The sequence below is a fragment of the Arachis hypogaea genome, chromosome 17, assembly GCF_003086295.3.
Source record: "Arachis hypogaea cultivar Tifrunner chromosome 17, arahy.Tifrunner.gnm2.J5K5, whole genome shotgun sequence".
NCBI classification, from domain to species: Eukaryota; Viridiplantae; Streptophyta; class Magnoliopsida; order Fabales; family Fabaceae; genus Arachis; species Arachis hypogaea.
This window is the reverse complement of record NC_092052.1, coordinates 51,014,431-51,031,151: the sequence shown is the minus strand read 5'-3', so window position 1 is coordinate 51,031,151 and position 16,721 is coordinate 51,014,431. Positions and strand designations below refer to the sequence as shown.

Below are 16,721 nucleotides of genomic sequence, written 5' to 3'. Positions count from 1 at the left end.
CAATAAAGAAACATGAATCATAAATTGCATTGAATTGAAAATAAAAGAACCAAAAGGTGCATCAACAACAAAGTAAGCAATTACAAGAATGAGATACAAAATTAAAAAGAGAAAGAGTAGAGGAACAACAAATTGTAAAGGAAAAGTAAATCAAAGCATGAATTAAACCTAAATCTAAGATGAAAATTAACCTAACCTAATTCTAGAGAGAAGAGGGAGCTTCTCTCTCTAGAAAACTAACTAAAGGCTCATGTTGGCTAAACTAATTGCTCCCCCCTTTGTCCAAGCTTGAATTCTGCATGAAATAGCATTAGAAATGAGTTGGGTTGGGCCCAAAATGTTTCAGAATTCGCTGGGGGCGAATTCACTTCAGTGGGCCATGGCAGAATCGGCGCGTGCGCGCCCCTTAGTGCGAAGTAACATATAGCAAATTTTATATCATTTTGAAGCCCCGGATGTTAGCTTTCCAACGCAACTGGAACCGCCTTATTTGGACCTCTGTAGCTCAAGTTATGGTCGATTGAGTGCGAAGAGGTCGGGCTTGACAGCTTTCGGGTTCCTTCATTTCTTCATTTATTCTCCCGCTTGCATGCTTTTCTCCTCACTTCTTCCATCCAATACTTGCCCTATGAACCTGAAATCACTTAACAAATATATCAAGGCATCGAATGGAATTAAAGTGAATTAAAATCACCATTTTAGGGCCTAAAAAGTATGTTTTTACATTTAAGCACGATTCAAGGGAGAATTACAAAACTATGCTATTTCATTGAATAAATGTGGAAAAAGGTGAATAAATTCCCCAAAATAAGCACAAAATAAACCACGAAATCGGGGTTTATCAGTCTTCCGACTATTAAGGTAATATTGTCTTTTAGTTCTTTATGTGATTAAACTTGGTGTTTTGGAAAAAAGTAGTGTGATTTTGAAAAAACAAGAAAACATGTTTATTAAGAATAATAACATCTCTTTTTCATATTTATATTTAGGCTGTGTCTACTAAGAATGCTGAAAATAGGTCAAAGCAAACATATCCTCACCGGATGGGTTCCACAAATTTTGGAATAATGCGCAAGCAGCTGGTAATATAACTTATTTTTTTGTGATTTCTCATTTATATTCATGTTGTAGTTTTCTAGTTAGTATGCTTCATGTAAATTTTTTTGTATGTACTCTAGCGCGACTCTAAAGAGAACAATGAAGAACCATCAAGAGTTGAAGTTTTCATAGCAACTCACACAAGTAAAAAAGGAAAAGAAATTGATGCTAAAACGCAAAGCACAATTGTGAGTTGTTTGTATTTGTATTTGGATTTGTACAATATAAATTCTATAGTGATTTCTATTAATATTGAGTTAATGCGGCTTTGTATTTTATTGCTCCTCACTTTTGACAAGCTGAAATTCAAACCCGCATAGAGGCAGGGGAAAATGATGAGGATGCATTTGTAGGAGTGCTAGGAAAGGACCAACCAGGTCGAGTTCGTTGTTATAGGGCTTCGATTACAAGAAGCTCTCTTAAAAAGGATGAGGAGATTCGACAAGTCAAAGTTGAATACAACAACAAGGTTGAATCATTAGAGAAGAAGATGGACGGTGTATGTAGTTTATTAAAGGTATTGGTGCACCAAGTCAACCCTGGAATGAGTGAGGAAGAGGTAGCAGCCTTAGTGCAAGCTGCCTAAAATTCTCCTTTGGATGCTTCAAGTAGCAGACCGAGAAATACTTCTCACTCCTCCGAATCAACTCATATTCCACCCAAAGATGTAAGTCACTATCTTTGGATATTCGATATATTTCTATTCAAAGTAGTTGACTTATTGTTGTTGTTGATTTTGGACATTTGATAGTGAGATAAAAGATTATAAATGGTGCTAATGGTGTTGAATTGGAATCTGAATTTAAAGTTGTTGACTTTTTAGTAGTGTTTTGTTTTGTATCTAGTGTGGCATTGAATCTCAATTTTGGAAAACACGAGAAATCTTTGAAGATTTTCACTTTTTCCTAATCAAATTGGAAAAAGAAAAAGAAAAGAAACCATAATTGAATTTTAATGGTTTTGTTTGTTTTGATTTTTGCAGACTCCAGAAGGAATTAATGGCTCGCATGGTATATCTCATTTTGCTTGATTTATTTATTGGGAATCGGTTATAGAATTGATCTATATACAATTTGTATTGATTCTCCAGTTGCTAGTATAAACTTATGGTGCATGCATGTGACTGCAGGTGCAGTATAGGGCTACAAGAATGGTTAACTTGGTTGTGAAATATATTAAGAGTTAGGGTGATACATGCCATTGTTGAGTAAAACATGTGACAATTGCAGAAAAAAGGGGGGGGGGGGGAGTTTGATTGTTAGCTTCCTATATCAGTACCCTTTCCCTTTTTTGAAAACTTTAAGAACAAAAAAAGTATAGTGGCTTTCAATGAAAGAAAAGCCTTTGCTGGTGGTGCACGAAATTGTGATCATCAACAATGGCGCCAAAAGACTTGGAGCTCTTAAACGTAAATCACACTTTGTCATAATTCCGCACAACTAACTAGCAAGTGCACTGGGTCGTCCAAGTAATACCTTACGTGAGTAAGGGTCGATCCCACGGAGATTGTTGGCTTGAAGCAAGCTATGGTCATCTTGTAAATCTCAGTCATGCGGATTCAGATGGTGATGGAGAATTGATAATTAAAAGATAAATAAAACATAAAATAAAGATAGAGATACTTATGTAATTCTTTGGTTGGAATTTCAGATAAACGTATGAATATGCTTTGTTCCCCCTGAACCTTTGCTTTCCTATTGCCTTCTTCCAATCATCCATACTCCTTTCTATGGCAAGCTTTATGTTGGGCATCACCATTGTCAATGACTACTTCCCGTCCTCTCAGTGAAAACATTCCAAATGCGCTGTCACCACACGGCTAATCATCTGTCGGTTCTCGATCATGTTGGAATAGGATCCATTGATCCTTTTGCGTCTGTCACACGCCCAACAATCGCGAGTTTGAAGCTCGTCACAGTCATCCCTTCCCAGATCCTACTCAGAATACTACAGACAAGGTTTAGACATTCCGGATCTCAGGAATGGCCGCCAATAATTCTAGCCTATACCACGAAGGTTCTAATCTTAGATTAGAAATCCAAGAGATACACATTCAAGCTTGTTTGCATGTAGAACGGAAGTGGTTGTCAGTCACGTGTTCATAGGTGAGAATGGTGATGAGTGTCAAATAATCATCACATTCATCATGTTCTTGGGTGCAAATGAATATCTTGGAGAAGAAATAGACTTGAGTTGAATAGAAAAATAATAGTACTTGTATTAATTCATGAAGAACAGTAGAGCTCCACACCTTAATCTATGGTGTGTAAAAACTCCACCGTTGAAAATACAAAAGTGATAATGGAGGTCATTGGCTTCGGCCCCAGAGAGGGAACCAGAAGAACCAAGATGAAAATACAATAGTAAAAGGTCCTATTTATAGAGAACTAGTAGCCTAGGGTTTACAGAAATAAGTAATTAATGTAGAAATCTTCTTCCGGGCCCACTTGGTGTGTGCTTGGGCTGAGCATTGAAGCTTTCATGTGTAGAGACTTTTCTTGGAGTTAAACGCTAGCTTTTGTGCCAGTTTAGGCGTTTAACTCCAGCTTTTGTGCCAGTTCCGGCGTTAAATGCTAGAATTCTTGAGCTGACTTGGAACGCCTATTTGGGCCATCAAATCTTGGGAAAAGTATGGACTATTATATATTTCTGGAAAGCCCAGGATGTCTACTTTCCAACGCAATTAAGAGCGCGCCAATTGAGCTTTTGTAGCTCTATAAAATCCACTTTGAGTGCAGGGAGGTCAGAATCCAACAGCATCTGCAGTCCTTTTTCAGCCTCTGAATCAGATTTTTGCTCAGGTCCCTCAATTTTAGCCAGAAAATACCTGAAATCATAGAAAAACACACAAGCTCATAGTAAATTCCAGAAAAGTGAATTTTAAATAAAAACTAATAAAAATATAATAAAAACTAACTAAAATATACTAAAAATATACTAAAAACAATGCCAAAAAGCGTATAAATTATCCGCTCATCACAACACCAAACTTAAATTGTTGCTTGTCCCCAAGCAACTGAAGATCATATAGGATAAAAAGAATAGAATGTACAATAAATTCCAAAAACATCTATGAAGATCAATATTAATTAGATGAGCGGGGCTTTTAGCTTTTCGCTTCTGAACAGTTTTGGCATCTCACTTTATCCCTTGAAGTTTAGAATGATTGGCATCTATAGGAACTCAGAATCTAGATAGTGTTATTGATTCTCCTAGTTAAGTATGTTGATTCTTGAACACAGATACTTTATGAGTCTTGGCCGTGACCCAAAGCATTTTGTTTTCCAGTATTATCATTGGATACATAAATGCCACAGACACATAACTGGGTGAACCTTTTCAGATTGTGACTCAGCTTTGCTAGAGTCCCCAATTAGAGGTGTCCAGAGCTCTTAAGCATACTCTTTTTGATTTTGGACCACGACTTTAACCACTCAGTCTCAAGTTTTCACTTGACACCTTCACGCCACAAGCACATGGTTAGGGACAGCTTGGTTTAGCCGCTTAGGCCAGGATTTTATTCCTGTGGGCCCTCCTATCCACTAATGCTCAAAGCCTTGGATCCCTTTTTATTTTACCCTTGCCTTTTGGTTTAAAGGGCTATTGGCTTTTTCTGCTTGCTTTTTCTTTCTCTCTCTTTTTTTTTCGCATTTTTTCGCATATATTTTTTTCTGCAAACTTTTTTATTCACTGCTTTTTCTTGCTTCAAGAATCATTTTTATGATTTTTCAGATTATCAAATAACATTTCTCCTTTTCCATCATTCTTTCAAGAGCCAACAATTTTAACATTCATGAATCAACAGTATCAAAAATATGCACTGTTCAAGCATTCATTCAGAAAGACAAAAGTATTGTCACCACATCAAAGTAACTAAACTGTTATAAAATTCGAAATTCATGCACTTCTTTTTCTTTTTCAATTAAAAACATTTTTCATTTAAGAAAGGTGATGGATTCATTTTCATAGCTTTAAGGCATAGACACTTAGACACTAATGATCATGTAATAAAGACACAAACATAAATAAACATAAAGCATAATTTTCGAAAAACAGAAAATAAAGAACAAGGAGATTAAAGAATGGGTCCACCTTAGTGATGGCGGCTTATTCTTCCTTTTGAAGATCTTATGGAGTGCTTGAGCTCCTCAATGTCTCTTCCTTGCCTTTGTTGCTCCTCTCTCATGGTTCTTTGGTCTTCTCTAATTTCATGGAGGAGGATGGAATGCTCTTGGTGCTCCACCCTTAGTTGTCCCATGTTGGAGCTTAATTCTCCTAGGGAGGTGTTGATTTGCTCCTAATAGTTTTGTGGAGGAAAATGCATCCCTTGAGGAATCTCAGGGATTTCATAATGAGGAAATTCCTCATTCTCTTGGTGAGGTTCTCTTATTTTCTCCATTCTTTTCTTAGTGATGGGCTTGTCCTCATCAATGAGAATGTCTCCCTCTATGTTAATTCTAACTGAATTGTAGAGGTGACAAATGAGGTGAGGGAAGGCTAACCTTGCCACAGTAGAGGACTTGTCCGCCACCTTGTAGAGTTCTTGGGATATAACCTCATGAACTTCTACTTTCTCTCTAATCATGATGCTATGAATAATGATGGCTCGGTCTATAGTAACTTCAGACCAGTTGCTAGTGGGAATGATTGAGCGTTGGATAAACTCCAACCATCCCCTAGCCACGGGCTTGAGGTCATGCATTCTTAGTTGAACCGACTTCCCTCTTGAATCTCTCTTCCATTGAGCGCCCTCTTCACAGATGTCTATGAGGACTTGGTCCAACCTTTGATCAAAGTTGACCCTTCTAGTGTAGGGGTATGCATCTGCTTGCATCATGGGCAAGTTGAATGCCAACCTTACATTTTCCGGACTAAAATCCATGTATTTCCCTCACTTTGATCATGGTTCTTGGTGATCCATGCATTGGCATAGAACTCTTGAACCATTAAGATTCTGACTTGTTGAATGGGGTTGGTGAGAACTTCCCAACCTCTTCTTCGGATCTCATGTCGGATCTCCGGATATTCGCCCTTTTTGAGCTTAAAAGGGACCTCGGGGATCACCTTCTTCTTGGCCACAACTTCATAGAAGTGGTCTTGATGCACCCTTGAGAGGAATCTCTCCATCTCCCATGACTCGGAGGTGGAAGCTTTTGCCTTCCCTTTCCTCTTTCTAGAGGTTTCTCCGGCCTTTGGTGCCATAAATGGTTATGGAAAAACAAAAAGCTTTAGCTTCTACCATACCAAACTTAGAAGGTTTGCTCGTCCTCGAGCAAAAGAAGAAAGAAGAGAGTAGAAGAAGAAGAAATAGAGGAGATGGAGGGCGCTTAGTATTTCGGCCATTATTAAAGTTTTTGAATTTGAATGGTGAGGTAGGTGGGGTTTTATGAAGGATGGATGTGAGTGGTGAAGAGAATGGTGGGATTTGATAGGTGAGGGGTTTTCGGAGAAGAGGTATTGAGGTGATTGGTGAATGGGTGAAGAAGAGAGAGAGAGGTGGGGTAGGTGGGGATTCTGTGGGGACCACAGATCCTGAGGTGTCAAGGATATCTCATCCCTACACCAAGTGGCGTGCAAAAATGCCCCTTTCTGCCAATCCTGGCGTTAAACGCTAGGCTGCTGCCCATTTCTGGCATTTAACGCCAGCTTCTTGCCTATTCCTAGCGTTAAACGCCAGTCTGGTGCCCATTTTTGGTGTTAAACGCCCAGAATGGTGCCAGGCTGGGCGTTTAACGCCCATTCTGCTACCCTTACTGGCGTTTAAACGCCAGTAAGTTTCTCCTCCAGGGTGTTCTATTTTTACTTCTGTTTTTCCTTCTATTTTTGCTTTTTCAATTGTTTATGTGACTTCACATGATCATCAACCTATAGAAAACATAAAATAACAAAAGAAAATAGAAATTTAACATAGAACAGTAAAGATTGGGTTGCCTCCCAACAAGTGCTTCTTTAATGTCAATAGCTTGACAGTGGGCTCTCATGGAGCCTCACAGATACTCAGAGCAATGTTGGAACCTCCCAACACCAAACTTAGAGTTTAAATGTGGGGGTTCAACACCAAACTTAAAGTTTGGTTGTGGCCTCCCAACAGCAAACTTAGAGTTTGACTGTGGGGGCTCTGTTTGACTCTGTATTGAGAGAAGCTCTTCATGCTTCCTCTCCATGGTTACAGAGGGATATCCTTGAGCTTTAAACACAAGGGAGTCTTCATTCACTTGAATGATCAATTCTCCTCTGTCAGCATCAATCACAGCTTTTGCTGTGGCTAGAAAGGGTCTGCCAAGGATGATGGATTCATCCATACACTTCCCAGTCTCTAGGATTATGAAATCAGCAGGGATGTAATGGTCTTCAACCTTTACCAAGACATCCTCTACAAGTCCATAAGCCTGTTTCTTTGAATTGTCTGCCATCTCTAGTGAGATTCTAGTAGCTTGTACCTCAATGATCCCTAGCTTCTCCATTACAGAGAGAGGCATAAGGTTTATACTTGACCCCAGGTCACACAGAGCCTTCTCAAAGGTCATGGTACCGATGGTACAAGGGATTAAGAATTTTCCAGGGTCTTGTCTCTTCAAAGGTAATTTCTGCCTAGTCAAGTCATCCAGTTCTTTGATGAGCAATGGAGGTTCATCCTCCCAAGTCTCATTACCAAACAACTTGGCATTTAGCTTCATGATTGCTCCAAGGTACTTAGTAACTTACTTTTCAGTAACATCTTCATCCTCTTCAGAGGGAGAATACTCATCAGAGCTCATGAATGGCAGAAGTAAATTTAATGGAATCTCTATGGTCTCTGTGTGAGCCTCAGATTTCCATGGTTTCTCATCAGGGAATTCCATGGAGGCCAGTAGACGTCCATTGAGGTCTTCCTCAGTGGAGATCACTGCCTCTTCCTCTTCTCCAGGTTCGGCCATGTGAGACGTGTTTATGGCCTTGCACTCTCTCATTGGATTCTTTTCTGTATTGCTTGGGAGAATACTAGGAAGGAGTTCAGTAATTTTCTTACTCAGCTGACCCATTTGTGCCTCCAAATTTCTAATGGAGGACCTTTTTTCACTCATGAAACTTTGAGTAGTTTTAATTAGATCAGAGACTATAGTTGCTAAGTCAGAGTGGCTCTGCTTAGAATCTTCTATCTGTTGCTGAGAAGATGATGGAAAGGCTTGCTATTGCTAAACCTGTTTCTTCCACCATTATTGTTGTTGAAACCTTGTTGAGGTCTCTGTTGATCCTTCCATGAGAGATTTGGATGATTTTTCCATGAAGGATTATAGGTGTTTCCATAGGGTTCTCCCATGTAATTCACCTCTTCCATTGCTGGGTTCTCAGGATCATAAACTTCTTCTTCAGAGGAAGCTTCCTTAGTACTGCCTGTTGCTGCTTGCATTCCAGACAGACTTTGAGAAATCATATTGACTTGTTGGGTCAATATTTTATTCTGAGCCAATATGGCATTCAGAGTATTAATCTCAAGAACTCCTTTCTTCTGATTTGTCCCATTATTCACAGGATTCCTTTCAGAAGTGTACATGAATTGGTTATTTGCAATCATCTCAATGAGTTCCTAAGCTTCTGCAGGCGTCTTCTTCAGATGAAGAGATCCTCCAGCAGAGCTGTCCAATGACATCTTAGACAGTTCAGACAGACCATCATAGAAGATTCCTATGATACTCCATTCTAAAAGCATCTCAGAAGGGCACCTTCTGATTAATTACTTGCATCTTTCCCAAGCTTCATAGAGGGATTCACCTTCCTTCTGTCTGAAGGTTTAGACTTCCACTCTAAGCTTGCTCAATTTTTGAGGTGGAAAGAACTTTGCCAAGAAGGCATTGACTAGCTTTTCCCAAGAGTTTAGGCTTTCTTTGGGTTGTGAGTCCAACCATGTCTTAGCTCTGTCTCTTACAGCAAAAGGGAAGAGCATAAGTCTGTAGACCTCAGGATCAACCCCATTGGTCTTGACAGTGTGTCACATATTTGCAAGAATTCAGCTAAGAACTGATGAGGATCTTCCAATGGAAGTCCATAAAACTTGCAATTCTGTTGCATTAGAGAAACTAATTGAGGCTTAAGCTCAAAGTTGTTTGCTCCAATGGCAGGGATTGAGATGCTTCTCCCATAGAAGTCGAGAGTAGGTGCAGTAAAGTCACCAAGCACCTTCCTTGCATTGTTGGCATTGTTGTTTTCGGCTGCCATGGCTTCTTCTTCCTTGAAAAACTCTGTTAGGCCCTCTAGAGAGAATTGTGCTTTAGCTTCTCTTAGCTTTCTCTTCAAGGTCCTTTTAGGTTCAGGATCAGCTTGAACAAGTATGCCTTTATCTTTGCTCCTGCTCATATGAAAGAGAAGAGAACAAGAAAGTAGGGAATCCTCTATGTCACAGTATAGAGATTCCTTGAGGCGTCAGAGGAAAAGAAGAATAGAAGGAGGAGGTAGATAGAAGAGAATTCGAACTTATCAAGAGGGATAGAGTTTGAATTGCACCTTGAGGAGGAGTGTTAGTCCCTTAAATAGAAGGATGTGAGAAGAGGGGAAGAATTTTCGAAAACAAATTAAAAAGATTTTGAAATAATAAAAAGAAATTTGAAAATTTGATTGAGATTTTCAAAAATTAAGATTAGGAAAGAAATTAAGTGATTTTTGAAAAAGATTTTGAAATTAGAAATAAAAAAGATGTGATTGAGAGTTAATTTTGAAAAAGATGTGATTGAAAAGATATGATTGAGAAGATATGATTGAAAATCAATTTTAAAAAAGAAAGTTTTAAAATTAAAGTTGATTACTTGACTAACAAGAAATTAAAAGATATGATTCTTAAAATTTTAAAATTTGATCCTTTCTTAATAGGTAAGTAACAACTTGAAAATTTTGAAGTAAATCATTAATTATAGCAAGGATTTTTGAAAATAATAAAAAAATGGAAAGGAATTGATTTTGAAGAGATATGATTGAAAAGATATGATTTGAAAAAGATTTGATTTTGAAAAATTATGAAAATTTGAAAAATATTTGAATTAAAAACAAAATCTTTCCTCTAGTGTCCTCCTGGCGTTAAACGCCCAGAATGGCATCCATTCTGGCGTTTAACGCCCAAAATCCTACCTTTTTGGGCGTTAAACGCCCAGCTAGGTACCCTGGCTGGCGTTTAAATGCCAGTTTTCCTTCTTCACTGGGCGTTTTGAATGCCCAGCTTTTTTTGTTTGATTTCTCTGCTGAATATTCTGAATCTTCAATTCTCTGTATTATTGACTTGAAAAGACATAGTTTTGAGAATTTTTTTGAATTTTTCAATGATGAGAAACAATCAAAATACAACTAATCTTAGGAAACTCAAATCAAACAAACAATGCATGTAGGACACCAAACTTACAAATTTTCATATAAGAGACACTAACAAATTGAGAATGCATATGAGAAACAACAAAATACACAAAATAAGAGAATTTAGAGATCAGAGCAATGAAATCATCAAGAACAACTTGAAGATCAATGAAGAACATAATGCATGAAATTTTCGAAAATTAGAAGTATGCAATTAACACTAAACTTAAAATTAGACACTAGACTCAAACAAGAAACATAAAATATTTTTTATTTTTATGATTTTATAAATTTTTTTGTGTTTTTCGAAAATTGAGTGGAAAAAAAAATAAAGGGGTTCAAAATTTTTAGTAAGAGTTCCAGGAATCATTGCAATGTTAGTCTAAGACTCCGGTCCAGGAATTAGACATGGCTTACTAGCCAGCCAAGCTTTCAATGAAAGCTCCGGTCCAAAACACTAGACATGGCCAATGGCCAGCCAAGCTTTAGCAGATTATTACTAACAACAGCAAAATTAATAGAAATCAACAAGCTCTTGTGATGATAAATTGAAACCTCGGTCCAAAAATTTAGACATGGTTTCACAACCAGCCAGACTTCAACAGATCATCATGAAACTCTAGAATTCATTCTTAAAAACTCTGAAGAACGAAATAGAATTTTTTTTTTTGAATTTTTCGAAAAAAAATAAAATAAAATTACCTAATCTAAGCAATAAGATGAACCGTCAGTTGTCCAAACTCGAACAATCCCCGGAAATGGCACCAAAAACTTGGTGCACGAAATTGTGATCATCAACAATGGCACCAAAGGACTTGGAGCTCTTAAACGTGAATCACACTTTGTCACAATTCCGCACAACTAACCAGCAAGTGCATTGGGTCGTCCAAGTAATACCTTACGTGACTAAGGGTCGATCCCACAGAGATTGTCGGCTTGAAGCAAGCTATGGTCACCTTGTAAATCTCAGTCAGGCAGATTCAGATGGTGATGGAGAATTGATAATTAAAAGATAAATAAAACATAAAATAAAGATATAGATACTTATGTAATTCTTTGGTTGAAATTTCAGATAAACGTATGAAGATGCTTTGTTCCTCCTGAACCTCTGCTTTCCTATTGCCTTCTTCCAATCATTCATACTCCTTTCCATGGCAAGCTTTATGTTGGGCATCACTGTTGTCAATGGCTACTTCCCGTCCTCTCAGTGAAAACGTTCCAAATGCGCTGTCACCGCACGGCTAATCATCTGTCGGTTCTCGATCATGTTGGAATAGGATCCATTGATCCTTTTGCGTCTGTCACACGCCCAACAATCGCGAGTTTGAATCTCGTCATAGTCATCCCTTCCCATATCCTACTCAGAATATCACAGACAAGGTTTAGACGTTCCGGATCTCAGGAATGGCCGCCAATAATTCTAGCCTATACCACGAAGGTTCTAATCTTAGATTAGAAACCCAAGAGATACACATTCAAGCTTGTTTGCATGTAGAACGGAAGTGGTTGTCAGTCATGCGTTCATAGGTGAGAATGGTGATGAGTGTCACATAATCATCACATTCATCATGTTCTTGGGTGCGAATGAATATCTTGGAGAAGAAATAGACTTGAGTTGAATAGAAAAACAATAGTACTTGTATTAATTCATGAAGAACAGCAGAGCTCCACACCTTAATCTATGGTGTGTAGAAACTCTACCGTTGAAAATACAAAAGTGATAATGGAGGTCATTGGCTTCGGCCTCAGAGAGGGAACTAGAAGAACCAAGATGAAAATACAATAGTAAAAGGTCCTATTTATTGAGAACTAGTAGCCTAGGGTTTATAGAAATAAGTAATTAATGCAGAAATCTTCTTCCGGGCCCACTTGGTGTGTGCTTGGGCTGAGCATTGAAGCTTTTATGTGTAGAGACTTTTCTTGGAGTTAAACGCCAGCTTTTGTGCCAGTTTGGGCATTTAACTCCAGCTTTTGTGCCAGTTCCGACGTTAAACACTAGAATTCTTGAGCTGACTTGGAACGCCTATTTGGGCCATCAAATCTTGGGAAAAGTATGGACTATTATATATTGCTGGAAAGCCCAGGATGTCTACTTTCGAATGCAATTGAGAGCGCGCCAATTGGGCTTCTGTAGCTCCAGAAAATCCACTTTGAGTACAGGGAGGTCAGAATCCAACAGCATCTGCAGTCCTTTTTCAGCCTCTGAATCAGATTTTTGCTCAGGTCCCTCAATTTCAGCCAGAAAATACCTGAAATCATAGAAAAATACACAAACTCATAGTAAAGTCCAGAAAAGTGAATTTTAAATAAAAAGTAATAAAAATATAATAAAAACTAACTAAAATATACTAAAAACAATGCCAAAAAGCGTATAAATTATCCGCTCATCAGCTGGTTACAATTATTGTACGACTATAACATTCATTTGTTGATAATATATGTCTTTTCATTTTTTGGTTTGGTATAAGATGCACTAACACACAACATTTAAAATTATGCAGGGCAGTGCTGAAAACAATTTCGCTCACAACGATAATCAGTAATCATGAAGTTTTATATTTTGTAATGAAGTGTAAAGGAAGTAGATAATGTAACCCATGTTAGAATTGTAGTAATTCATGTATTAGGAAATTGCTAGTGGATGAGACTTTGATTTTTGCTATTTTGTTAGAGTATAACATGTGATCAAACACTTTTTCTATGACAAGTTTATTAAGCAAGGATTAGTTGATTTAAAATTAGTAGTCATCTTTTAAATTTTAAAATTATCTATGATTTTGTAAGGTTTATAAAAAAAAGAGTGCCAATAGGTACTGAACTAACTTACAGCCACGCTTTAAAAGGGTACCCATATTGTACAGTAGCAATCAATAGCCACGCTTTATAAGCGTCGCTGTAATTTAGTTCAGAACCTATTGGCACACTTTTAAAGCGTAGCCATATCTCCACTTGTTGCCACGCTTTGAAAGCATGGCAATATACGTTACAGTGGGCATCAAAAGCCACGCTTTAAAAGCGTAGCTGTATCTCATCTATTGGCACGCTTTAAAAGCGTAGCCATATCTTGCTAATGGCACGCTTTTAAAGCGTAGCTGAAAGAGCGAAAGATGGATGGTTTAGAAGTTATAGTAAATACTCGTTGCAAGTATAGTTACTAAACCAAGCAATCAACCTTTCTTACAAACGTTTTGGTTGTCACAAGTAACAAACCCCTTAAAATTGATAACCGAGTATTTAAACCTCGGGTCATCTTCTCAAGGAATTGCAGGGAAGTATGTTCTTATTATTGGTTATGGAGATTGTAAATTGGGGTTTCAAGAATGAGGAACAAGTAACTTAATGGCGGGTAAATTAAATGGCAATTAAAATAAATAAATAACTGCAAAGCAAACTTTTGGCAAGGTATGAGAAATTGAAAGTCCAGACTTAGTTATTCTTATCAACAACAATGAAAGTTGAATCTTAATTCCACTTAGTCAACATTTACTAAAGTAAAAGAAAGTCAAGGGACTAATTAGTTTGATCTTCGAATCCTATTTATTTCCTAAGAAAATGTTGGGATTATTGAAGCTCAGTTCAATTAGCAAAGATAACAGTTATCAATTATGTTGAGATAAGATAACTCCTGAGTTACTACTTTCTTAACCAAGGCCAAAAGAGGAAAAAGTAAATTTGCTGGAATAAAAATGCCTTCAGATGTAAAGCAACAATAACATAAATTAAAGAAAGCAATCATGAATTGAAATACCTCAAATAACATTAATAAGGGAAATTATAATCTAACATGAAGAGTTCATAAACTAAATTAGAAGAATAAATAAAAATAAAGAACCTGGGATTGAGAGTCACTCCTAAAACTAAGAGAAGTCCTAAATCCTAAGAGAGAGAGGAGAGAACCTCTCTCAAAACTAGATCTAAATCATGGAAAGTAACTAAATTGGCGGGCTCTCCTGAATGGATGCATTCCCTCACTTCATAACCTCTGGTCTATGCCTTCTGGACTTAGATTTGGGCCAAAAAGGGCTTCAGAAATCGCTGGGAGCATTTTCTGCAATTTCTGGTGTGTGGCCTCTGTCACGCGTCCGCATGGGTCACGCGGTCGCGTCGTTCAGAGCTCTTCCTTGCTACGCGGTCGTGTCAATCATGCGACCGCATCATATTCGTTCTGCTTAAGGCGCGCGGTCGCGTTAGTCATGCGGCCGCGTCGATGTTGATTCGCGCTTGGCACGCGATCGCGTCGTCCATGCGATCGCGCGGATGCCAGATTCTTCAAGGACTCCGTTTTGTGCTTTCCTTCCATTTTTGTATGTTTCCTTTCCATCCTTTGAGTCATTCCTGCCTTAGAAGATCTGAAACTACTCAACACACTAATCACGGCATCGAATGGAAATAAAAGTAATTAAAATAATTAATTTTAAAGCATAGGAAACATGTTTTTCACAAGCATCACATAATAAGGAAGGAGAAGTAAAACCATACAATTAATATGAATAAGTGGGTGAAGGATTGAATAAATCACTCAAATTAAGTACAAAATATATCATAAAATGTGGGTTTATCAACCTCCCCACACTTAAACAATAGCATGTCCTCATGCTAAATCCAAGGTAATAAGTAAGGTTAAAGTGATGGGATGTCATGCAATGCAATCTAATCTAAATGCAACTACCTAAATGAATGATGCATCGTGCAATTCTACTTTATTCACTCATATATAAAGCTTACAGGTAGTTAATTTAATTCACATTCTCAAGGAATCACATATGTATATATAGCCAAGCCTTAGACTATCAATAAGCATTTTTACAATTGAGATAGGAGAAAAAGCATTTTGTGAACTTGCAAGACAATTAGATAATTCAAACAGAAATAAATGTTAATGAGCTATTGAATCCTCACTGGATTTGTGTTTACTCTCTGGTCACTCAGTGTTTATTAGGTTAATCACTCTATTCCTCTTTTTATTCTTCCTTTCTATAACTTTGTTCTTCATCTAACCAATCAACAATTATAGAATACAGTCATACCAAAAATCATGAGGTCTTTAATTAAGGTTGTAATGGGGCCAAGGTAAAGGTAAGGATATATGTATAAGGCTAAGTGAGCTAATAAGTGAATCCTTAATTAGACTAAGATCTCACCTAACATACATGCTTAGTAAAACAAAACTTCTTTACCTATTTTCCCATATTTCCCACTTTTGGATGTTACATGCTCATGTTTCAACTTTTGTTCTTATTCCATGTGCATTGCTTTTATTTTTGCATTTGGAGAATTCTTTTGTATCCCCTTTATTAAATACTGAAAATTTTTTTTAATGCACATGGTAATTTAATCACTTTGATTTCTCATGAGCATGCTACCCAAAATTTTTAATTTGAGTTATTTTATTCCTTTTAACTTTTCTACCTTTTGTTTTTATCATCCATGTTCCCAATAGGTTTCCCACATTTTAAACTATTCATAATTCTCTATCTTAAGCTAACCAAGGATTCAACTTGGGATTTTATTTTGTTTTTCTGCTTAAGGCTAGTAGTGTGGCTAATAGAATAAAAGGGGATTTAAAGGCTCAAGGGGGGCTAACAAGGGTGATGTGAAATGTAGGTTAATTTGGGATAAGTGAGCTAAAATCAAATGATGGCCTCAATCATTCTTTTGGTATGTATCTATATTCTATATTCTATATTCTATAATTGGACATATAGATTAAAACAAAGTAAAGAACATCAGAATAAACAAGAAGGGCGGAACACACAGGAATAAAATTTATGGTTTAAATGTAACCATACACTTAAGCTCAAAACTCACAGGCTATGTGTTTTCTAGCTCAAAAATCATTTATCACTTATGTATGTCATGCAGGTTTAGTTAAAAATTCTCATTATTCTCAATGTAAAATTTATATTGAATGGCTTTAAAGTTCTAGTGTTTCTCCTTGATGAAGTGTTGTTAACTAACATGTAATGCTATATATACAAGGTGTGGGTTGTTTTGATTTTGTTAAAGTCTCTAGTTTACTTCCTTTTTCTTTTCAATCTATTCTGAGTTATCTTATGCTAAAAAAAAGGGTAAACTATACTAATCAATCCACAATTTCTATAACTAATAAGTTAGAATTGCAACTAAGTGGCTAAAATATGAACTAAAAATGAAAAATGCAGAAATAGAGTAAAAATACATAAAAGTAGCAATGTATAAATACTCAGAAAATAAAAATAAAAATAAAGAGAAAAGTATAGAAAAATATCCAAAATAAAAGAAAAAGAGTTTGTAGTGGTTCACCAAGATAATACGCCAGAGATGGC

The 16,721-nt window shown here is 37.0% G+C and overlaps 1 non-coding gene across 1 annotated transcript; it reads left to right on the top strand.

Annotated features, from left to right (window-relative positions):
- Positions 1-8,782: 8,782 nt before the first annotated feature.
- On the top strand, positions 8,783-8,890 carry LOC112767706 (small nucleolar RNA R71). The gene has a single exon (XR_003185148.1). It is a non-coding gene; the product is annotated as a small nucleolar RNA R71 (small nucleolar RNA).
- Positions 8,891-16,721: the final 7,831 nt, after the last annotated feature.